The sequence below is a fragment of the Protobothrops mucrosquamatus genome, unplaced genomic scaffold, assembly GCF_001527695.2.
Source record: "Protobothrops mucrosquamatus isolate PMUCROS unplaced genomic scaffold, P.Mucros_1.0 scaffold79, whole genome shotgun sequence".
NCBI classification, from domain to species: domain Eukaryota; kingdom Metazoa; phylum Chordata; class Lepidosauria; order Squamata; family Viperidae; genus Protobothrops; species Protobothrops mucrosquamatus.
In genome coordinates, this window is record NW_015386456.1 from 1,008,852 (window position 1) to 1,035,890 (window position 27,039).

Here is a 27,039-nt window from a genome sequence, read left to right on the forward strand (position 1 = left end):
GGTAGGAAAGCAAGCCAGAGAAGGCATTTCCTGCCAAAATTGAAAACAAATCTTGTGAAGGCCTCCCTCCCCTTTCTCTCTCCCTCACTCTGAAACACTTAATCATCTGCTAGTTTTTTAAAGAAGCATAAAAGCAAAGGCCTGTTACTCTATGTTTAATCATAGTATGAATGGAAATATTGTTATTTCAAACTGATTTTTTAAAAAAAATGCTTAATTCTTATAACAGCTATGGTGTCAGTATAGAAATTACAGTGGTAATGATCTTGCCTACGTAAGTGATAAGGGTCAGTACTATTATTCTTCTACCTCCCTTATTTTTTAACCTTTGCATCCAGTATTTAATACAGTGTTTGAGATATAAATCAAATGCTCTGGGAAAAAATATTTTGTTTATTGCTTGCTGTTAGCACAGAGTATCAGGACAAAGCAGTATTATTGCTCTATCCTTCCAGCCAAGTCTACTAAGTTGAAACAAATTATAGTTAGAAAGGCAGTAATTAAATGGTAAATCCAGAAAATATTCTCCAGCTCTATCCTAAAAACCCTTTTGTTATTACAATAAGGATATTATTCAAATGGAAAGCATTTCTCCTGATCTAGTGTGTTTTGAATTTACAGTGAAGCCATAATGCTTAAATAGAAGGTGAACGATTTGTACATTCAGAGAATAAAAATCTCTGTTAACTGGGTTCATCCATATCCATATTCTGCTTATTATCTGTCCTGATGTTTCTGGCTATTTTTAAACAAAGGGCACAGAGGATACTGGATAATAATAGCTTTCTAAACTATTTATTTCTTAAAGAGATTCAACTATAGCACAGTGTTACTAGATATGGGTTTCTTAGATCTTATCTCAGATACAAGGCTGCCACTTGCCACCCACTGATTTTCCATATATTCAAGAAATCTGCTCTGGACAACTACTAAATGGTAGCAAAGGGTCAAGAGCTTGCTATAGTTCTGTCCTGGAATGTCTAGTGGTTGTCCAGGTTTTGAAGATCAGAAAGTTGGCCTAGGTGCAGGAACTCAGTAAAAACCAGTGGAAGGACAGCATGAAAGAAGGAAGCAAATGGTTGTAGGGATATAACCATTGCTGTTGCTGCCACCTCAGTGGCTGCAATTGATTTACATATTTTAACATTTATATGGGTGAACAACTCAGACAGTACAATTCTGGACAGCATACATGAAGCCAATAAAGAATATCAAAACCACTACAAACAATGGTGCTTAAAAACAAATATTTCAAATAATTAGTAATCAAAGATTCAAATGTATTACACATTTTCCTATGGGAGCACTAATCATACAGACACTTGTGTCAAAAGAAATAGGTTTAATTGTCTTTTAAAAGGCTTTCTGAGTCATGGTCAACTGCATGTGTGGGACACAGAATTCCAGAGAACAGGCACCCACATGCAAAAGACATGCTTCTTAAGTTCCATAAGATGACATCTCAAAGAAAGATCCTAGAGTATGGTCACCTTATTGGAACATGTGGGATGAGCAAATACCATTGGGAGAAGCTGGTCCTATAAATAACTTGCTTCTATGCCATTTACAGCTTTATAGATGATAATCAGCACTAATAACTTTCTCTAAAAAAGAAAAGTTCAAATTGGACAAAAGTTGTTCAAATTTGTGGGATGTACTAAAGACTTCTTGAGAAAGGATTGGGCCACTGCCTATTTCAGAACTGGCAAAACCACCTTCTCTTTGAAGAAATCATTCACCATTTGATGATTTACCCATATGTCCTTTCTTTGGAGGTTTTAACATGACTTGAAGAAAGTGGTTTTGGCTACTTGAATTTGTATGGGCAGAAACTGCTTTACTCACAGCTAAGAAGGGCAAAGTCACAACATGACTTGGATCTCTGCCCCCTCCAGCCCCCAATCATATGGTTTCCTATATCAGGCTGAGATAATGGTGTCATTGCTTCCACTTATGTGTACAACTTTGAAATTGCTTTTATATGATTATCCTCTATAGCAAGAAAAATGTTTAATTTTATAATACTTTATCTATTGAATCACATTCTTTCTAAGTAAACACAATTATCACAATACATTAATAAAGCCCCAATTCACATATTTCAAAGATAATTAAATCTTGGTAGCACTGCTTACCCACAAATTCTCACCACTTAGATAATTAAAATGAACATAATCCTGTATAGTAACATTATTTATAAATGACCGATTTAATGAAATGTATGCCCAAAGTTTTGATGTTAATAAAACTGGAAGGGATGGAGGAAAGGATATATTATTTTTAGTCTTACCTTAAAAGTATAAAGAGTTAATCTTACACTTGGCTGAGCTTATATAAGATAAAAATCACAAACAAGTAATGCACAGTTAGTTGTTACATATTCTTCCCATTACAGTTGACAGGTCCATTAATCACATTGCGTATTTTACTATTAAGAGCTGTAAGGGAGATCAAATCTCCAGTAATTTTTCTTCTCTTTCATTTGATAAGTGTGTTGTTTCACTATGCAGATAAAATATTGTGTCAGTCATAAACAATCCCATGAGTTTTACACTTCTCCAGTTTGAAAATTTATAATGAATGACAAAGTAAAATTCCATGGGAAAATGGATCATTTCCTTTGGCATTAAATTAAGCAAAGTGCATATGTTGTGATCTCACAGAAAAAACTGTCTAGAATGAAGTACTGGTGGATATAAATGAATATGTGAACTCTCCTATTCATATTATTGTATTGATCATAATAAAGATCACATGAGAATTAGACAAATATAACATAATTTGCAATATGATTGTGGTACATGTGTCAAATAATACAATCTAGTTTTTATAGTTAATTTAAGAAAAAGCAGAATATATTACAACTGTTAACTGTATTTAATTCCAATGCTTATTTCCTCCTTGTTGTGACAATAACCTATGTTGCAGATGTCTTTTTAAAAAATTTTCTCCAACTTATAAGATGGGATCTACCCTCAACTTCTTATGCATTTTGCACAATGTTTGTAAAAGGAAGTGTGACTGTGTTTCTCAAAGTAGCTATATACTACCAACACTGTGGATGATCATTTATATAGTACAAATAATGCTGACTTTGATATAAACTTAAAAAGATTTCACAGATGGGAACTTAATTGTGGAATTATATCACTGTCTCCTTAATCCAACAAATAATTTTTAAGGCTTATAACATCTGAAAACAAGGAAATCTCTTTCACAAAACCCAAGAATACCCATCATATCAACTAAAGTCAAAAGAGTAATATGGAAAGTTGTTAAGTGATAGCATTGCTTTTCCCCATAACTAAATGAAATAAAAGCTGTAAAACAGAATTAATACCACTGTATGAACATATGTGAATGGTTGTATACATGACATTGAGTGGCAAAAGGTAGGCATTCTACCTCTAAATACTTGACAAAAAAACTAATTAGAATGCAATCCAACTTCTAAGTATAAATACTTTTATCAGTGCTTTACGCTTACACTAAAATATGGCAGACAAATGGATATGTCCTGCAGCATAGTGTCCTGCATGGATATGAATGGATACGTCCTGCAGCATTCCTCAAGCATAGTGATTATTCAAAAGGACTCTTGTATAGTAGAAATGTCACGTATTTGGGTGAATGGATTTAGAGAGTTCTGTGTCATCAGAAGCATTGCTTCATCAGATTTCCTGACTGCACAAATTCTATAGCTCCATTTCATCTTCACTCCAGACTTTTTTTGGATTTGCAGAGACTGCTAGTAGAAGGGCAGAGCATTTTAACAGAATTGAAACCCAGAAGCAATATTGCCCTTGATAAGAAAGGCTATGATAAGAAAGGCCATTTCAGAACCTCATTTTAATATAACAATAACAATAATAATTTTCTTGAGTATGTGTATCTCCTTTCAGTGATTGCTATTTTATTAAGGCAAGCAACACACACATATATCTATAAAAACAGATAATTGATTTTCAAAATATATACAGTAGATAAGTGAGGAAATAAAACTAAATAAAATAATTAAAAACTAAATAAAAACTAGCACAACTGCAAATTAAAAGATTGGTGTGTGCATGTGCATGCGTGAGAATAAGAGAAAGAAAGGGATTAAAATTCCTGGAAACTGAATGGATAGGAAAATGACAATTATGAAAGGTCAATCCATCAATTATTATCAGAATTCACTTACAGAAAAGGACATTATCACCTAGAACTGAAAATGAAAGCCCAGGAGACTATTGTGCCTATAAGCAGAAGTGAGTATTCTACTTGGAGCAAATTATTGTGGTCAGTTTGCAACTCTGATTTGAGGATAGACCTATGAATTATTGATTCTCCCAACTTGTCAATTTGGACTTCTCTATGTAAACCTGCTAGAAATGAAACCAGCTAAGGAATTCTGGATTTTAACTCATGCCTCAACTTTGGTCACGAGGATGGCCATACTGCATGTACCATGGTCCCTGATTAGTGGGTTGACATTCTTGTATATTTCCTGAACAGGTTGTAAAAAAAAATAGAAAAATCAAACACTGAAAACTTTATCATGATAGGCTCACATTTCACTGTTTTACTGATAATCGTATGCATTCCTGATGTAGTGTCCAACTGGACTTAAGGTGTTTGACTACAATGAAATGAAATACCACAGGCGATCCAGACAGTACCACTAGAGCCTTTACAAAGCAGAAAACATTACTTTTTTTCCCCCAGTGTTCCAACAATGATCAAACAAATCTGGGTTAAAAGAGTTATTTTGTCTTGAGCGCTTTATTGAATTAACCTATCTTGTAGATTGTATTTCATTTGCAAGTCTTATTTTGGACTGATTCATTCCAGCCCATATCTGAGCTAGTAGTTGAAACAATCCGTAGTCCATTATAGATGTTGGAACTCAAGGTTGGTTGTAGTTTGGTTGACACAAACTTCAAAATTAGTTATAGAAATTTATAGTCTGGTATAAATCAGAAGGAGGTGTTGATTACTTTGAATCTCCCCTAGTCTTTATAGATAATCTCTATATATGTGTAACATCAAAGAAATTACAAACATTCCCAAATAGATCAGGAGGAAGAATATTGGGGTCAATTCAAGGATAACATATTTATCAAAATTTATTATAAATTATATGGAGGTGAGGCTGTTCCAACATGCAATTGGAACTGGCCTTATCATAACTGGAAGGATACATCTAGACATGTACTTTCCTAATGCACTTTATTTTTGTTTCCTAAGTGAAGAGTTTTGCATTAATCTCTGCTAGATATATTATTATTATTATTATTATTATTATTATTATTATTATTATTAATAATAATAATAATAATAATAATAATAATAATAATAATAATAATAATAATAATAATAGATCTTTCTCTAGATCTTTTTTACATCGTGGTGACCAAAACTGGATGCAGTATTCCAAGTGTGGCCTCACCAAGGCATTGTAAAGTGGTATTAATACTTCACGTGATCTTGATTCTATCCCTCTGTTAATGCAGCCCAGCACTGTGTTGCCTTTTTTTGGCAGCTACAGCACATTACTGGCTCATATTAAAGTGATTGTCCACTAGGACTCCGAGATCCCTCTCACAGTTACTACTATTGAGCAAGGTTCCCCCTATACTATACCTGTACATTTGATTTTTCTTGCCTAAATGTAGAACCTTACTTTTTTCACCATTGAATTTCATTTTGTTATATAGCGCCCAGTGTTCAAGGCTGTCCAGGTCCTCCTGTATCTTAAGCCTGTCTTCTGGAGTGTTGGCTAATCCTGCCAGCTTGGTGTCATCCGCAAATTTGATGAGTTCCCCATCTATCCCCTCGTCCAAATCGTTGATGAATATGTTGAAGAGCACTGGGCCCAGAACAGAGCCCTGGGGCACCCCACTACACACTTCCCTCCATGTAGATTCAGTTCCATTGAGGACCACATGCTGAGTACGGCCGGTCAGCCAGCTACGAATCCATCTGGTGGTGATGCTGTCTAACCCACATTTTTCTATCTTATCGAGTAGTAGGTTGTGATCTACTTTATCAAATGCCTTACTGAAGTCCAAAAAAATTATATCCACAGCATTCCTCTGATCCACTAATTTTGTCACTTGGTCAAAGAATGCAATAAGGTTTGGCTGGCATTAGCTCATTCAACCTATCAAGATAATTTAATGTTATTTTTAACTTTTAGAAATATTGCAGCACTCCCCTTGATATCCCTCTCCAGTTGGATGAGAATCTCAATTTATTTATGATTTTCAATCAGTCATATTTTCACTAAATTGTCATGTTACATAGTTCACATTTATCTACTTTGTTAATCATAATGTTTAAATGGGGTTTATCAGATGAGTCTCTTTAAGATCTCCTGTAAAATGTTCTGTGTCTCATGTGATTGGTTTTTAGTTCATCCAATCTATCATTTTCCTTCTTTTGAACATAGGGACAGCATTTGCTTTCTTCCAATCATCTGGCAGGTCACCAGTTGTATTACTTTTATTTAATCCTAACTTGCACGAAACCTCTTCTCAAGGAATTTGTGTTGCAGAAACATTTAATAATTACAGTACATTTACTGAGGTACTACAGTGTTAAAACAATTTCCAATATTATCTTGTGATGCACTGAAAGTTTTCAAAGATTTCTAGCTATTTTTTTATCCTTTAAGAACAAAACAATGTTTTTAGTGTTCAAAATTCCTAGCTACAGTGTCATTTGAAAAGAGACAAATGTTTGGAAACTATAGAATAAGTACCAGGAACTTTGCTTAGCCAGCTTAAAGATGGCAAGGCGGGGGAAGTAGATATAATAGATTGTAATCTACCCACCTACAGCAGTATAATGAAACTTCAGAAATTTTTGGTTCAAAACATTCTAACTGGCACATGCTGTTTATTTTTTCCCTATCATTATATCTCAAAATATGAAACTTGAAGTGACTTATGCATCCTGACTATTCGGTTAGTTATGCTTATGGTAAAATGCAAGACATTACTTACATTGCCTCGTTTTTTAAAAAAGTTATTTCTTTATTCAATGTAATTGTTGTAGAGCTTGTTTTTCTCTTATGTTTGCCTTTGACTTTTTTCCCTTACATTCTGAGCCTCACTGGTTAATGCAAAGGTTTCATTAATGTAATAATTCTGTCTGGTTTTCTCCCACTTATTTTGTATGCACCCTTAAAATAGAATTCAGTTTTTATCACTCACCAGATAAAGCTTCATCATGCTAATAATTTTGAACAGATGTAATTTTCTATTTCTTTTTGTTGGAGACCTCCTCAAGATTGCTCAGGTGTTTAAATTTAAGCATACGAAATTCCAGATTCAGGGCCAATATAAGCATTGCATGAGAAAGAAAACATCTAAAAGTTTTCATTTCCTCTCTCTAATTCTTTTTACTTTTCCAAAGAGAGAATAATTTTTTATGCCATGTTTCATTTGACTACCTATTAAATTTTATTATTTTTAAATGGAACTATGCACTATTGCTTAACAATTGCATCGCCTCTTAAAAGATACAACAGCCACAATTTTAGCTTCTCAAGATGCTCTGAAACACTGAAGATATGGTATCCATAATATATGACTGCAAAAATCATCTGGAATTCATTGACATACTGAGAACTAAATTAAACCTCATATGCTTGCTAAGTCAAACAGACAGTTTGGGTTGCTATTTATAAATTGTGATTTTTTTAAAAAAAAGTTATGGTATTTGTTTTGCTTTTCTGCCCAATTTAAATTAATGTTCTATTCTTTACTTTCAAAGATTGTTCCCTTTAATAAGCACCAAGAAATATGGTGCATATATATGGTATTTTTTTCCTGTGGTTTGCTAGTTTGTGAACTTTCAGCTTGACAATGATTCTATCTGTGTTAACTATTTGCTACTAGTTTCTGCTGGTTTCTTCATCTGATCAAAACATATAGACACTGGCTTCATTCTATTCTCTTGGATAAGGACATCATGTGTCAGAAAACCAAACCAAATGATGCAATTCTTAACCTAGTATGTGCACATTATACAAATATGGTTAATAGAAATGCAGTGAAAAAATTATGGGCTCTTGATCTTCTTTAATATTTCTATCCTTTGTTGTTGTTGTTGATAGTTGCGAAATCATGTCCGACCCATCGCGACCCCATGGACAACGTTCCTCCAGGCATTCCTGTCATCCTTGTTGCTATATATAAGTGAACAAGAAACATCTATATATAATCCTAAGGTAGAAGAAGGAAGAACTGTTGGAAAATATATAGATATAGATATAGATATAGATAGATAGATAGATAGATAGATAGATAGATAGATAGATAGATAGATAGATAGATAGATAGATAGATAGATAGATAGACAGACATATTGAAATAGGCTATTCTACATTATTTCAAATGCAGATTGTGACCTTGGTCACCTTTTATTAGATATCGGTCCTTTCTGGGGGTTAAAGGCTTTCTGAGCAATGCTCTGTGCTACTATAGAAACATACTGTTTTATTTAGGAACTGGATAAATTTCATCCATGTAATTCTATCTGTACTTCAAGTTCAGTTCTAGAGTTCATAAGTGTTTTTGCTGGTAAGATTCTGAATCTGGTAATTCAGAAAGACGAGTTTCTCTTGGTGGTGGCCCATACCTACTTCTTAACTAGTAATCATAATAACCAGTGAGTCTGTTGGTATAAACTCATCTCCACAAAGTTCTTTGAAATAACTTGTTTTTAATACTTTGTGGAAAGCCTGTAAAGTTGGGATTTCTGCAAGGAGGTTGTTTCAACTGAAGGTACACCCATAGAAAAAGATACACCTATAAACCTCAACCGCATTTACCTCATGGAGACAAGAACAACTTCTCCCAGGTTATCAGTGCTAAGCCATGTATAGTTTGAAAGATCAAACCCAACACTTTGACTTGCAATTAGACTAATAGGCAGCTAACACAGCAATGCTAACTTGCAACTGGAATTGAAATCCAATTATTTAATGAGAACAAAAATTGAACAAGGCTGCACAGTGGAACACCTTGTCATATTGATAAATTAATAAACTTCTTCATTTGGTGGGTAGCATGCTGTTGATAAATATAACTCTAATGATGCAGTGAGGAAATCCTTTTGAATGTCTATTTTAAATATGGCGGCTTGGAAATATGAGATCTTGAATTCCTCAGCAGTCCCTCCCCCCCCTCCATTCAAACATAATATGCATCACCAGCATCACTTTTAATTTGCAGGTAAAGTGTAAAAAAAAGAGTAGCTTTTGTGTGATACATTTTACACACATAACATATTACTCACAAAAGGTATTAAAGTTCAGAAAACTGCATCTTTGTAATATCTTTACTAGCTCAAAACAGGAGAATCTCTGGGACTGGTTTAGAAAAGCAGAAACCTCTTTTGTAGGAAAAGGAAACTAGAAAAGTTCAACACAGTATTGTTTATATCTTCTGTTAAGAAGAATGGAATAAGATTGTTATTTATTCTTTCTTATCTTTCTTCTGCAAAAATGCTTTCTGAAGTTTCTCCAGTAAAATGTTATTTATGTAAATATAAATATAAATTTATATATAAATTTAAAATTCACTTAAAATAAAACTGACCTGGATTAAGAAGAATGGAAATTTTGTAGCTTATCCATCACATGGCAAAAATATAAATTTTATATATGTCTTGAGACTAGGAAAAGATCTTTTTTTCTTCAGCACCATTGATAAATTCTATGATAAAATAACTAATATATTTAGTTAGATGACTAATATATTTTCATTTTTCTACATAATTTCTCTAAGTATTTTCAGATGTCATTTGAAATGTACTATATTCCTATACTATTAAAAGCCCCACATCACCTTTTTCAGAACAGAATCTTTTGCAATTGTAAGTCATAGTAAAATGGAGATTATTAGCATGTAATTCCTCATTTGTTACTTAATCATCCTGAAAATCTTGGACAGAAAATAAATCAGTTAATAGCAATAGTAAATAAAAATGGGAACGAAACATTGTAATAATTAATAATGTAGAATAGCCTAATTATAAAATATGAGTTAGTAAGTGTTAACTGAAAAACATACACACACTCTTTCAAACACACATGAGCTATAGTTACAAATTATGATTGTACAGATTGTGATAAAAAGTTATAGATATAATAATGACAGTGATAAATTCATTTTTCAGGAATCCATTATATTAAAATTTAGTATATTTGGAGAAACAAATAAAAATTAGAAAGAACAAAAATAATTTGGTATAATAGTGAAGTCATGCTAGATAAAACAAAATACTCTATTCTTTCCCAACAGAAAACAATCAAATGCTTAGGGGAATAAGTCATTATGTCACAGTCTGTTCCATGTAGCTTGTGAAAATAATGTATCTTATTTGTTTTCTTTTATGAACTGTAAGAAATCAAACTTGATGCTACAGAAGGCAGTTTAGATTAGTCAACAATTCAAAAATGCACGATGCCCCACTTCCAGGATTATAATTTTTGCAGACTGTTACAATAAAACCTGTGCAGTCATAAACATAACCTCGAGATACATTAAAAAATGTAAATATCATAGTCTTAGTGTTTCTGAAATATGAAATGTAAGATTAACTGAATAAGGCCATTCATTTTTTCAAATGAATGTAAATGTATTCATCAATTCAAAGTAATGCATAGTTTATTATATGCACAATATACTAATAAATAGCCATGTATTAAAAAATAATGAGATTTTCTGATAAACACATGCTGTGGTGGATTGGGTCATAAAAGATGTTAAAAGCGAGGAGAAGATTTTGGATAAAATCTAATTAAAAGACAAAAACCTTGTTATATTTCTGAGATAAAATAAATATTTTATTAGTTAATTATAAACAAAAGCACAAGTACAATAAAAAGTCATTTAAAATGTAAACACATAGGGAGTGTATTATTTAACTACCATAATTTTAATATTAAAAGTAAAATGTAAATTGTTTAGGCTGAAAACTATTGGAACTAACCCTTTTTTTTACAGTGAATTATAGTCTTTCTTCTCCATTTTTAAAACTTCCAGTTGTTTTTTTTTAAAAGCTTCTGAATAATGCTGTTTTTAGCTCTTAATAAAGAATTGGGAATTCAAATGCCTTTGGGGTATTTTTTTTTCCAAAAATAGACAATAAGAATCAAAAGGACCTCAGGTTTCATTTCATCTGAACAAAGGTGAGATCAGTAATTATAAACAGAAAAGGGATATTTTAATAAAATGCTTTCCAGCAGTTACCTAGATTTTCTTTAATACTTTGTTTTGATATTTTAGGCCCAAAGATTATGATTATCTCTAATAACTTCTTCATTATGTCTTGTATCCAAAAAGATGTGTACAAAAGAATTGCATAGCTCCACTGAGTGGTAGTGTACTTTAAATGTACAAAGAAGGGGATACCAATCCAACATTTCATTATTTGAATATTCAACTCTCGCCCGCCCACCCGCCTGCCTGCCTTCCAGTTCAGGGCAGTTTATAAAAAGTTAAAACCAACGATTAATAATGAATTAAATTAGAAACTTTCAAATCAGCCATACCAAGGAAGATATGGATGCAAATACACAATACTTAGTACATTAATGTACCTATGTATTTGTCATGGCCTTTATTTCATAAGGTCAAGGCAGTGGCTACAAACAAACCTTGAAGTCCTGTCCCTTGTTTACATGCATTGCAGTGGATGAAAAAAAAGGAGTGAGATTTTGATTGCCTGGATGTCACTGCTGTTTGATTTTTTGATTTCACCTGAGGATATGTCTGTATTTTTGTAACAGGAAGAAGATGTAGATGGTGTGATCCATTTTTCTCTTTCCCTATATAAGCTGGCTTTCCTTTTATATTCTTGTGTATAGTATGGTTTGGTAAGATCTTAGACCTTTTTATTAGCAAGTTTCTGAGCTTCTCTCCTTTCCTTCTCCTACTGTTTTTCTCTGTTGTTTTTCATTACTTGGTGCAGGCTAACCCCAGTGTTATCTCTTCCTTTAGAGGTATTTGGCCAGCTTCAAGGTCATCCACCTGTAGATGGTACTATTCACATAAAGCTTGAAAGCTGATAGCCAAGAAGTATAAACAACACATGGACATAATGAGAGATATGAGTAATTGCTATATATATGCTTTGAAAGCCTTCCCAGGGATGAACTTCAGGATAGCCCTGACACTCAGCAAAAGCACTATGCGTTAATTGGATATAATCTGGAGAACATTCACTGTTGCCCTGTCAAGGATGGAACTGTCTGTTCTGCATTCACACTTCTTTATTGGGTCCTTTGCCTGTGAATATTTTTTTTGCTTTATTAAAAATTATTTTATTTTTCTTTGTTTTGTTCAATAATTTGTTTCAGCTTCTTCATTTGTTTGTTCCTTACTTTCAAAACAATAACATATTGTCCATACATTGCTCTGGCCAAACAACATTTGAGCTTACATTCTTATTGTGAGGGATGAAGAATACTGCAATTGTCTTTCTGTGACACTTCTATCTAGGAGCATCATCATAAGGTATCTGAGTTGTTTCCTTAGGATTGATTCTTTAGAGAGTTTTGCTGGGATTTCAGAGTAATTGCAGCCTGCTGCACAGCGATGATGCAGGTGATGCAAGAATCTTGGGTCCCACCCATAAGAATTTCTTTTACATTTTTCATCCCCTCTGAAAATAATTTCAAAAAAAGATTCTTCAAACTGATTTGAAGCCATGATTTTTTTGGGGGGTGCAAAACTAGAAATAATGCACTGATGACTGCTATACAGTCTACTAATAATCTCACGAGTTCTAATCCACTTGAATTCTGAAGAAACAGAAAAGAAAAGGTCCCATGTGGTCCTTTACCCACTGCATTTGGAAAGGCAAGAATGTAATTATGTGAAATGAATCGTCCCAATTTTCCATGTAAGCTAAACTAGACAGAGCAGATGTCTGCCTGGCCATAATTTATATCTCAATGTGCCTATTTTAAGACTTGCAAACCATTATTCTTATGTATATTTTGCATTGAAGTGCATGACTCACCAAGTATCTGTGAAACTTGTATTTCTGTTATTATAACACCATAAGCATGACAGTAACTCAGCGTTTGGAAAGATGTGACAGAAGAGTTGTCTTGCTAGTTTATAGCTGCAAAAGAATAAAGACAGTATGGAACATGAATTGTTTCATTGTGCCATTTCCTTTCATTGACCTGGCAGATTAATATACAAAGACCTCATTTTATATGAGTACGTTTCCTTGATTTATGTGCCGCATAGTGGCACCATCATATGCAACCTGATTGAGAGCTAAGCTGCTGATGAGCACCCTTTGCTATGCAGATCCACTAATATTTCTCTACAATCTTGTTGCTGCCTCTATGATGATTGGCAGCAATATGCTGAAAATTGGCAGACCTCTTTGGCAAATATTTACACATGAGCAGATTACTGTATGCATTAACAAAGACTTCATGAAAACAACTGATACATAAATATAAACACATCAAAATTACTGAGAGGGTTGCAAAGATATCTATAAATCAGCTCTACAGTCTCAGACATAGTAGATATGCCTGCACAGTATAAGATATGTATGTGTAAAATGCATTTGTAGTGATATATCAGTGCAAAGGTTATTCTAAGATAGGGGTACGTTATTAATATCAAGATAATCTTGGTTATTTTCTAGGAATCTTCTAGCAATTTCAGGAACCAGAATCCTAATATATTTAGAAAGTACCAGCTTGGGGAAAACTGAATAAATAAATAAGAATAAGAGGACGATGACAGCAATGCTGCTGCAGTCTATCAATTCTTAAGATCAGATAGGTATATTTTATCCAGGATGGTCTGTCTCCCAACATGGTCCTTCAGGTCTTCTCAGTGTACACCATTGTAATTGTGCCCATCCATCTTGCTACTCTTGAGGTTGTCTTCTTTTTTCTCTCTCTTTCTGTGCATTTTCCCTAGTATTATAGAACTTCTCAATAGATATAAACTCCTAGCATTTTGCTGATCCCTCCCAGCAATATCTCCCTACCATGATGAGGCAGTGCAGCAGGTTTGAGGGGGAATGATTGATTATAAAATGCTTAAAAGTTTTCCTCTGTGTTATTAAAGAATTATTAATAATATTATTTTTCTATATGTTGTATATGTAGAACCTATGTATATAGATCCTTATTAGTAGTTATGTATTTGAGATTTATTTTTAAAGTAGAGGATAATTAAAATAAATGTCAGCTATAGAGAAAGTCAGAAAAGCTGGGGTCTCTAGCAGGACTTAGCTCAGTGGTTCTCAACCTTTTTAATGCCGCAACCCCAACCGGTCGTAAATCGAGGACTAAACCGGTCGTAAGTCGAGGACTAAACCAGTCGTAAGTCAAGGACTATCCAACCGGTCGTAAGTCAAGGACTTTCCCTGCCCGGGAGCACCGCGCAATCCATGGTTCCACCCCCTGCGCCGGCCGAGGTGTAGCTGGCAAGCGGCAGAGACGGAGCAGGCCGACCACCAGCTGGCCCAGCTCAAGGGAGGTAAGGCACCTGCCGGAAAAGGGGGAAAAATTGGCGGGGAAAAAAATGGCGGACAGCCTTGCTTGGCGACCCCCATGAAATGGTTGATCGACCCCAAATGGGGTCCCGACCCACACGTTGAGAACCACTGACTTAGCTGAATAGGACTGGATCAGGTTAATACTTACTTGTGAGACTGCCAAGAATTCCCATGGCTGTAGATCAGTGTGGGAAGTCAACAAAACCAACAGCAAATAAATACATTCCAGAAGAAGATAATGGCAAACTACTTGCATCTTGCTGACAAGAAAGTGATTTGAAAGTGTCTATGAACCAACAAGAATCAAGCACTACTCAAAGAATTTATATTACTTTTAAAGCTTCAAAGCTGTAAAGCCAAATGATGGCCTAAGGGACCATATTCTCTATGCTGCTTTTAGAAGTATGGAAGAAAGGGACTAAAGAAGTAATTTTAGTTTTAGTCAGAACTGATTGTTTAATTTCACTGAGCTCATTATTTCCATCACTGAGTTATGTTTGCTTCAATGCTACTCTTTATTTACATACTTATATGTGATGTCATATTTTGGCATTAGTATGGTTAGGAATGGATACTTATTCATTTTCGATGCCTATGGCACAGTAAAATACACTTGACTGGGTCATAGTATTTCATTTTTTTATATCTGCTAAAATTTCTCTTACAATTAAAACCTCCACTCTTTAAGTCCTTGAATCATAAGAAAAATCATCAAGGTTCATTGTTTTTAAACCACTGCCTCTGGAGATAAAATCAAATTAAATTAAACTGAAGACTTTGCTGAAAACGTTGTGGTATCCTATTGCATGCTACTTTTATGCAATCTTAGGTGATACCAAAGTCTCTCCTGTTGTGTGCATTCTTGGCAGTCTTCAAGGAATGACGCAATATTTTTTGTAACCCTTGTTATAAAAGGTGAGAAAGTCTGCAGTTTACTTTCATACTGGGATCCAAATGCCTTCCCTGACCAAATTGCCTTGTTTTATACAAAGTTCAGTTTACAGCCCAAATAGTAGAACACAGAAAAACTAAATAAGCTGAATCAGGTGAAACCTGCATCCTAGTTCATGCAAGCTCTTCCAGAGAAATTGTGTACTGCTGGAGGGAGGAAAACCTTTATAAAGTAGTGTGCCCCTGCTTTTTGCCATCTGAATGGTAATGCTTGATTGGAAAATCAATGAAGTGCTGTGAGAATTGCACTTCAGTGTTGCAGACAAGTCACACAAAAATCCAACTTTTCACATGAGATGAAGATTGCCTTTGGTTCATTTACTCTCTTAAGACACATTAAAATCAAATCTATCACCCCATTTGGCCATCTGTCAACCCTCACCACACAGTCAACGGGGAGACTTTGTTCTTCCATCACCAGCACTGGAGAATGTTTTGTTATTTTAATAAATGGTTTTAGGCCTCAGAGACAGAAATAAATCAAACCAATTTATAAACCCTGAAAATGTTAGCTTCAGGGTGTGTTTTTTTTAAATAACCCTACTGAGGATTATGTATGGATGGCTTGCTGTAAAGGAAGCAGTTTTAGAAGTTTCTTAAAAAGAAAAAAATATAAATAAAGAAAATTAATGCAGTGTTCTCTGCTCTTAAATACTTAATAAATGGAAGGCTAAATTATATGTCAAATGTAGAACTATGCCAAAAAGTTTATATTAAGCAGAATAAACAGATCATGGTAAATAGTTACATATTTACATATATACTTTCTCATTCAGACACAAATTTTGCCTGCTAATTGCTCATATCTTTATTTGCATGATAAAAAGCACCCATCTCATCATGTTTGATGTTAAAGTAGTTTATACACAAAGATAGTCTGAAAATAACTGATACTTGTAGTTTATTTTTTTTCTTTTCTTTTAATCTTGGATCAAAATATGCAGACAACATCTTTCCTATTTTTTTCTGATTCAGCATTCTTTGTTTCCCAGTTAAGTTACCTAGAGCAACAAAGTATCAGATTACAGACAAGCAAGAGTGGCAGATATCCCGAAAAAGACCTTTTGGTAACATGCAATTGTTAGTTGAAAGCCTTTTTAAAAGGCTTTATGATGAAATAATAATGGCTATGGAAAATATTCAGATGCATATAGCTCTGGATGAATTAGATTCACAAAAGGAAACTGATTGGAAAGCTGTAAACCCATTAGAAAGTCTGGAGAGAGATATAGACTTTACAGACCTAGAACCAACTGAGCCAATTGCATATTCCTATCTGAAGTTCAAGCCTGTATTCTTTTACAACAGCAGAAACTTGGCTGAATGGAGAAGTGATCAATTGGTTTTTCTTAGCAGGACTGAAGGATATTGGGGAATGGATTTGTCACATTTAATTAGAAACCACTTTCATTTGGACTTTGTTGGGAAGATAGACCGATTGTGGAGACTGAATTTATTATATTTAATTATACAATTAATAAGAAATTGTATTAAGAAACAAACGTGGATATTTGATGCCAGATGAATTACTCTTAACTCTTGGGATGATTTGGGATAGATAAGATTCCATGGTAAATTTTCTATGAGTTGATTACAATAACAGTTTGTTTATAGAGGGTTTAAAACTTTAACCTTGTCTTTATTATTATTGTTCTTCCTGTTAATTATTCTGCCATTAATATAGTATATGGATGACAGGTCAATAATTAATTTTTTTTAAAAAAAATCTGGGCCTGTTTCGCAAGGAGTGGGAAACGAATATTATAGTAATCTATTAATCAGTATTCAAATAGGGAGGTAATAAGTTTGTTTGTATGTGTTGGTTTTTTTAATGCACCTTTTTAAAAAAATGTCTTGTTTTTTCTTTGTTTTTAATTTTTTTGGGAGATTTGTATTTTAACTTTTTTTGAATAAAATAAAAAGTTTTTTTTTAAAAAAAGGGATTAGAGAAGTGTGCACTAGGTAATACTGACATACTGTAAAGAATTAATAAATAACATACAGATTAAAATACATAATTGGAACAAAAGTGCATTTCATGTGATGAAAAGTCACCTGAAAGTGTGATTTTTTAAATATATATATATATAAGAAGCAGGGCAATTTATCAGGAATATGATTGCAATGTGAGAGGAAGGATAAATGTATATTCTTCCAGAAAACCAAGATTGTATCACTGATGTTCACTAGTAAGTTGATCAGTTTTTGACGGGATTGGAACACGAGACCCAGGGGGAAAGAAAATCCCTACTCCTACATGTAGTATTCACCATTCCCAAGAATAGGCAAATCTGCCATTTCACAGATGGCTTGATTTCACGCTGTTTTGTCATTGAGCATATTAAGAAGCTCTGGGGTGGAAATAGGAGCAGTTTGTCTCTCAGAGGTTATCTGTCCTCCTCCCCATCCTTTAAAATACTTCCAAAACCTGAAAAAGCCTTCGCTGAAAAAATCCCCATTCTTTTTCTGGTCCATCGTATATCCCAGTGGTGCCGAACCTATGGCACATATGCCAGAGGCGGCACACAGAGCCCTGTCTGTGGGCACATGAGCCATCACCCCAGCCCCACATTCCCCCACCTGGCATTTTAACAGGGGTGTGTAGAGTTTTCATATCCACTGTAGATGTTAGACAGATGGATAGACAGATGGACCGACTCTTGTTTTTTAGGTATGAAAGCAAGACACTTTTAAAAAAAAGTGATAAAAGATAGTAGCATTGATCTTATTATAGGAGTATTAATCTATCCAGCACTGTTGAATGCTCTTACAAGCATGATGAGTAAGGTCAATGTTTTCTTTGACTCTATATTACTCTGCTCCTAGCTTATAAAATTAAAAGATGGTACACTATAATGTATTTAAATATTTTTAGTAGCAGGTGTGGAAATGTAAACATGGGAAAAAACACCAAAGGTAATTGTCTTTGCTTTTCAGATGGGCAGGACTGAGTGTTGTCATTCCTTTTCCTAATCTGTATGGACATTTTATGTTTTATCTGGAAAGTTAAAAATAGGCATAATGAAAAGAAGACAAAATATTGCAAACAAGATATGCATTGACTGCTTAATACTTTTTGCCATACCCCTTGGCTACTTTTTTTCTGAAGGAGTAAAGTCTCTCTGGTATTAAATTATCATTTATTGCTACTTGGGATAATGGAAGAATATTATAAGAGATAATAGAGATCATTTCTGGCAGATTAACACATATATGACAGCTTGTTTTTTTAAGGAGATTAGAAGCATTCCTTATTTGTATTGAGTCTACAAGAAGAATTGGTAAAGCACATTTTATAATATTTTATAATATTAATCTATTAATACTGATATTAATCAGTATTATTAAAATTAATAGTCTCTGAAAGTTTTTTAAAAAAAATCCTGATGTAATCATTCCATAACATCATGAATAATATGTTAGCAATACGACATTTGATGAAAATTTCTTACAATAATATTAGCTATGTATAGAACTATCCAAAAATGTTATATAAAAAATAAAAAATATATTTTAATCCAAAATTAAAAGTGAAAATCTAAAAGCACACAAAAATGATCTGTTACTATGTTTATCTGTTTATCTTTTTCCACCAAAATGAGGAAGGAAGGAAACATGCTAAGGGAAGCTTTACCATCCCAGCTGGGTCCCTGAGATGCTGATAATTGACTTGTGTGTTGCTCCCCTAAAATCCACTCCTTACAAAGGGATCATGTAAGGTTGCTCTGTGGCTGTAACTGTATGTCCCAATAAACGGTTGACACTCTTCCAAACAACAATGTATGTCTGTTTCTTTTAAACTAAAGAGACATTTATACCATCTCACTTGTTTAAATTAAGAAGGAATTTGAATTACAGAGGACATAAATGAGGAAAGCACCTGGCAGTTGGCTGGTAATTTAAAGGGTAATTTGGTTAAAACACTGAAAGACATTTAGGCCAAGGCATTATTGTATGATATCAATGCATAGCAAATCAAGACCCATTTTTTCTGAGACACCTTTTGCTTCCAAGAGTTTTGTATTTCTCTTTTCCTTGCACTTCTTCCTTGTGGTTTTGAAATATTTAACATAAGTTTAATTTCTTTATATAGAAACATTAGACAAGATACAAATGGTGGGATCTATAGAAAATAAATGTACTTTTAATAGTCATGTTACATGAATTAATTATAATGCAAAATCTGATTATCTTCTTTTTAAAATCTTTATTTGGCATTAAATAGGCAATCTACTCACAAGGGACAAAATTCTGTACTAGCACTAACAAAGATTTTTGTATAAGCAAGAAAAGTAGCAGCCTAAGAAGGATTCCAAAATTACTACTAATTTCCATTCTATCTCCTTGATCATCCATTGTCTTTGGCATGTCATGTAAAGTTCTACTTATAAGAAGATAGAGTTATCATTTTGAACCACTGCATGAGGTTCAGATATTACCTTGTGGCCCCTTGATTCTCAAATAAAGGGACATGAATTAAATAGCTTGACAGGAGCTACTGTTTCTGTTTCACACTGTCACTTGTAAATCTGCAAAAATAAACCACAATACTATAGTTATAGGGTTTGAAGAAATGGCAGGCAATTGTATAATTGCAAGCACTTAAAAATGGTATTTGATATACCCTCGGCATAATATATTTTTGGATGTGGTCTTCAGGCTTATTTCATTTTTATCCTGTTACTTTAAAAAATTCAATTCAAAATGGTTTATTTTTGGGATAGCTCAGCACTGTGATCATCATTAAAAATTGATTCATAGATTGTAATAGCAGAGTTCTGGGGTATGGAGCATCAGCTGGGATATCAATAGAACTGCAGACAAACTTTTTTGGACATGAGCTTCAGTGACTTGTAATTGTAATTACCTTTTCAACCTTGAACCTTGAATTCTTCTCAATCCATGAAACAGCAAACATGATATTTGTTCTGAAAAACATGCAGGCTGTTTGTGGGATTTAAAATTCAGGTCATTTGGCAACAATACATTATTATCTTTATCTTTATTTTTTTCCAAACATCCGCCTCCCTTTCTTTTAATTCCTGATTTTTTTGACTGGCCCATTCAGGCAGTGACAGAATTCAAACTATGGAGGGACACCTGTTAAAGGCTCTTTTTCATTTCACTGAACTATGTCAGGAATCCTTCTTGATTTTTTTGTAACTAAGATAAAGTACAGCATAATCCAAAGTTTTAGTTGCCATTAGGAAGTGCATACTTTAAAGCATTCATCTTGAAGAAACTACATTTCCCAGGGGTGTCTGGAAAAATCTTGGTCCTCTATTGCTAAATATCAGAGAAGGAAAAGCAGGAGGAAAATAACTTCTTCCAAAAACAGCCAGGACAATAAAGTTGGTTTAAATCAGCGTTTCTCAAACTTGTCAGCTTTAAGTTGTCTCAACCTGAACTCCCAGAATTCTCTAGCAAGCCATTCTGCCTGGGGAATTCTGGGAATTGCAGTCCACACAACTTAAAGTTGACAAGTCTGAGAAACACCAATTTAATGCCAAGGCAGCAACCTCTCTTGAATTGATACAAAGCTGTTTCTCTTGTCTCAAATAATATAGTCAATACTGAGAGCTGAGTTTAACAATATCTGGTTTAAACAATTCTGTGAAACAATTCAAGGTCTGACAGTGTTTAGAAAGAATTCCATAAGTGAGAAAGCTGGTCCTACCAGTTCCTAATTTAAATTCCTTTCCAGAGCAGGTGGCTGGTTTAATGACCTAAATGTCCTTTCCAACTCTACAATTCTCTGATTTTAAAATGAGACTGTTTTAGAAATAAATTAAGAGTTACAAACTCCAGTTTTCATCTCCTGAATGCTCCTTCCTGTAAAAATCTATCTTAAACCAGAAATTACTGCAATAATGAGAATGGCCAGTTCTATGTTACATTTGTTACCAATCTTCTAAACAGAATGATGCTGGGAATTAAAAAGAAATGCCAGATCAGTTTCTATATTAATCTTTAGCTGGCTTTCGCTTGATAAAAAAAAAATGAAGCAGGAGTCAGCAGGTTTAAGTTGCGTATAGGACTAATTAAGTTGGTTTGGAAGGAATACTTTCTCTGAGCAGAAAAGCAGAATGCTGTATTTAAAAATATAAAGTTGGATTCAGCTTAAAGGAAGCCTCTGGGCAAAATGACTTGTAGCAAACCTTGATGGGCTATAATCAGAGCGCCTGGCTTAGACTATTCCTTTAATTTCCATAGTGCAGCAAAGCCACTAGATTGGAGGCACTTAGAAATGAAAAGAGTGGTTACTGGTCTGGCACTGCTAAACTCAGGCATAGGCTATGGGCCTTGTGGTGGCCTGGCAACAGCTGAAGATTTCCAGATAGTGATGAAAAGGATGATAAAGAATGTCTCTGTCAAAATATAATTATAAGGTGGTGGAAGAGTTTTAGGTAATGCTATGCCAAAATTTTGGAAATTTTTGCTTCTCTGAAAGATGATGGTGAATTTCTTTCCAGTTTCTCTGGGAGATTATTTTGAGAAGAAGTAGAGATAGAGTATTGTTAGAGAATGTTGGTGCTGTTATTGATTTCCTGTTATAACGTTCAGTTGTGTGTGTGTGGGGGGGGGAGCAATGGGAGAGATTCCATCCTGATTTTATTTCTTGGGTTTTAATTGAAGCCAGGGTATGATTACTAGAGTTGTGCAGAATTCTAATCTGAAACTTAAAAAGTGCCTTGGAGCATAGACAACCATGCTGCATGAAGCTCCATCTTCTGAAGTTGAGTTGAATTGAAGTTGAACCTTCAGTTCCTGGAATGGTTGATGAAAATATATATTTGAGTTTAGGAGGCACTGCCTGCTCCAAAATATCTTGCCACACCCAGTCAGTGCCTCCTTAACACAAATGCATTTTTATGTGGAGTCATGAGGCTATAGTATGATCCCAAGGTAAAGAAGGAGCTTCTTTAAGGCGTAGTTGTGGTGTATGTATCTAACTTTCCTGGTTTGGACCCAAACATCCAGGTTTGAATGGATTATTGTAGTGTAGCTATGGTAGTTCTAGCTCAGAGAGGCAATAGTCTCCTTAGAAAATGAATGCATAGTTATACTGATCATGTACAAATATGCCTTTCCCACCTCACCCAGAGGAGTTTTTTCTGAAATTCTGTTCTTGTATAAGAAAATTTCAAAAGATGAAAATAAATGGTCTTTCATTGGTTTGAAGGAGATCTGGTAAGAAAAATGCTGAACCTTTTCTACATGATATAGTTCTAGAGGCATAGGATGGCATTTCTGCCTTAGAATGAAACGGAATGAAACTGAGAAAAGTTTTCATTTTTTTTATTGTTAAAAAAATCAAGCATATAATTTTTCACCACTGAAAATAATGATTTTTCTGGCATGTATATTCTCCTTCTCCCACTCTTCCTCTTATACAAAAATTGTAAATTAGTTAAGAGTTAAAGGTATGGATCATGACCTTTCAAGCTCTCCTCAAAGCTGCACAGCTGCTGATCGGGCGACATGAAAGCTATTTCCTTTATAATGTGATACCAAGTAGATACGTATTCTTTTAGGACCTGGCATTTAAAAATACATTTACTTCTATTATGGACTAGCCTAACCTGCAACAACTATTGCTTGTGCCATATTACCAGAGCAGATGTTTTAGACAACCTGCTGGCAGAACCACAAAGCAGGAACAAAGTTTCTTTCATTATTGACTTAATATCTACAAACAGTTGTAAAAGTTTTCTTATCTAAGTGATTTATTGCAGAGTTTGGCAATGATTTACCCTAATGTAAATTGCCTATTATTTTTTTCCCCACTGTGAAGTTGAGTAGAATAATATGGAAAAATGAGGGGAAAGTGGACACCTTGATCTCCTCCATCCTCACCGTCCAACACCTGTTAATTTTATTTGAAGCCTTTGGAGCCAATTTGTATATGCTATATAAATGATGTCAGATCAAGGAAGGACATAGGGAGTAAAAGAAAGAAGGAGAAGGGGAGGGTTAATGCTGACACTGTCTCATATTTTAATAAATCAAATACATCTAATGAGAAAGAAAAAATGAATAAACTACTAATAAAAATGGCATAGTTCACTTACAGTGGAATGAACTAAGTGGAATAATCCTATCTCCATTATTTTGCTGAGAAATCATTTTTTTCTAAAGAAATATTTAAAATCACTTTTCAATTTTTCTTCAGTTTTGACATTTCCATTATTTAATATAATAAACAATCCAGATTGTTTAACATTTTGTTAAAATATTCAAATAAGAAATTGACAGTATTACATTACATTCTAGTTTTACACATTTAGTTCCTATTGGCAGCATTTCTCTATTCGTCATGGATATGATTTTTATTTATTGTATCTTACTTAAATGATTTATCTAACTGTTCAACTTGCAAATGGCTAACATAAAATTTTAAAAAACCACTACCCAAAATAAAATATCACAAATCAAGACCCAAAACATGTGTTAAATAGTCCTAAACCTTTTCCAGACATCTTCATTTGACATCCTAACTCAGCGATCAGAGGAAAATCTGAGTTTTTGAAGTCTTTTAGAAGGCTAACAGGATCCAGGCTATCCAAATTTTAAAAGATAAGCTGTTCCAAAGAGCAGTTGCCATGACAAAGGCATGGATTCTAGTTTGCATTTGATGGCATAGTTTCATGACTGGAAGGTCAAACCTTGTCTACCCTTGTATGTAGGTGGTTGCACAAGTAAATCATCCCTGGAGCATGAAGGGATTCATAAGTGATGACCAATATCTTGGAACCAATAGTTGACTGGAAGCTAATACAGCTCACAAAGTAGTAATGTTAGATGGGCACACTGTGCTATATCATAATTACTTGTGCTGATGCATTCTAGACCAACAGTAGCTTCCAAACTGTCTTCAAAGGCAGTCCCTCTATTGCATGTTGCAATAGTCCAAGTGGAACATGATGAAAGAATGAGTGACTGATAGAAGATTATCCCAATTTAGGAATAGATGATGTTATGGAGCCAAATGGCTTCTTGGACAATTAACACCTGCTCTACAAGCAGAAGTGATAAATCTGAGGAGACCCCTAAATTGTGCATCAGTTTTCTGTCATTTAGAATTAAAAATGAATGCCTCCAGATATTGGAGAGGGGTGTTCTAAACTCCATGTCTTAATTTTGTATTGGCTGAACCAAATCCATTTCCTCAGAAATTATATATTACCATTCATATATACATAATACAAATTTGTGATTTCTACAATTTTCCAAATACTTAAAAGTTATAGAAACAATACATTTAAGCAATGTGCAAACCATTCCAAATTGACATCCCAAAGTAAAGAGAGGTAGATTTTCATGGCAGATATGATTTATAATTTTTATATAAATATGAAAGTATAGTTATAGAAGGAGTCTTTTGGGTTCAGCTTTTATTCAATGCAACAATCCAGTTAAAACACTCTAAACACAGAAATAATGCCCTTTCCTTGGTAACTGCTATTATTCAAAATCTATTAACATGTTTGAAAGATTCAGAAAGGTATAAATTTATGTTCTTTGCTACAGGTAATAGAATATGTTTTTATATTTTGAATATTTTTGTATATTTTGTATAGTTTTTCAATTTTGCAAAATGTTTTGTTTTTGCTATGAGTCACTAATAATGTAACACATAATTGTTAGTAAACATCTTCCAAACAATATCCAAAATGTGGTTATATGAAATAAGAAGTACTTAAGAAATAATATCTCTAAAGTTAATCCAACAATGTCATATAACAAATATATGTATAAGTTATGCCACTGACTTATTACACATGCGACATTCACCTGAATATATTATTCTGAATTTCAAATATTTTAGTAGAGTCATTAATCATAATTTTTTTTCCAATTTGTGATCTTAATTTCATGTCCAAAGAAGCATGTACAAATAGTCATGTTCTGATTTAATTTGATAGAAAAATAAATTTTGATTTGAAGAGTTGAGTTAATTTGATGCTAATTTGTGATTTGAATCATAAATTCATTGTCTCATTACCAATATAAGCATCCATGAAGTAAAAAAGGGGACAAGTAATGTCATACATGATTTATAATCATTTGTACCATGATCACATAACACAAATCATGAAAATTACATATTCTGCATTATTTCTTCAATTATACATTACTTCATCATGGTTTCCCTTGGATGTCTTTGCTGTCAGGGTAAAGCTTTGTCTTAAATAATGTCACACTGCAAAATGAATGAATGAATACATGAATAATAAACCCAACTGGGCCTTCATCAAATCCAGAAAAAGACCCAGCAGGAGCTCCTCCATAACAGACAAAGAAGAGAATAACAAAAGAAAGCAACATTGTCATTCCATACATTGCAGGAATATCAGAAAAGCTCAGGAGACTTTTCAACCAACACAACATATATGTACACTTTAAACCCAAGAATACACTAAGGCAAAAGCTTGTCTACCTCAAGAATGAAACACCTAGACACAAACTGAGCAATGTGATATATGCAATACAATGCAATGAGACATGTGCAGATCTGTACATTGGTGAAACAAAATAACCACATCCCAAAAAGATGACACAACATAGGAGAGCAAACAAATCAGGACAAGATTTAGCAGTCCATCTGCATTTGAAAGAGAAAGATCACTCTTTTGAAGACAGCAAAGGGGTAAAGGAAGCCATTTGTGTTAATATTGAGCAGTCCTCTCTCAATAGAGGGAGAGGGATAAAATACCACCTATCTCTTGTCTACAATGCAGTCCTTCTAGCAACTCCAAGAAGATTCCAGCCCCATTTGCATTCTGATACAGGTGATCCTGAGGGCACAGATAAACCCCCAAGTGGCCTCAACAGCTCTCAGAGAGAGTGCTAACAACCAGATGACTGCAAAGAAATATGATCCTTCCAACTCCCCTGACCCCGCCCTCCATCCTGTCAGAACTAAGCCTTCCATCACTCCCACCATCCTGCCAGAACCGATGAAGCTTCTTGGATGAGTAGCAAAAAGTCTTTTTCTTCCTCAGGGAAAAAACAGTCCAGTTACCTTTTGAAAAAGGACCTTTGAGATATCTATGTAGTGATGTTTATTTACAGAATGCTAGGGGGGAAGGAAGGAAGGAAGGAAGGAAGGAAGGAAGGAAGGAAGGAAGGAAGGAAGGAAGGAAGGAAGGAAGGAAGGAAGGAAGGAAGGAAGGTGTAGTTAGGATTTAAATAAAGTTTTAATAGCATGAATAAAGATAGAAGCGCCAAAACCTTAAGTGGGAAGAGCTAGTACATAGAAAGATCAATCACTAATTTCTCAGGCTGCTGAGCTTTCAGTTTGCTAAGAAGATTCAAGAACAATGATTCTGGAACTGAATGAGAAACTTAAGGGATTTTCGGGGAAAACCATCATTAAATTAACACTATCTTCCCAGAGATAATGATCCATTATTTGAGCAGCAATAGCCTTAAGACAAATTATAATAAGTATTATATAGAATTAAACTAACAAAATTATGAATATTTATAAGATTATATTAATGCACAGTAAGTGTATTGTATAAAAAAGAAAGAGATGGATGTGCAGATAAT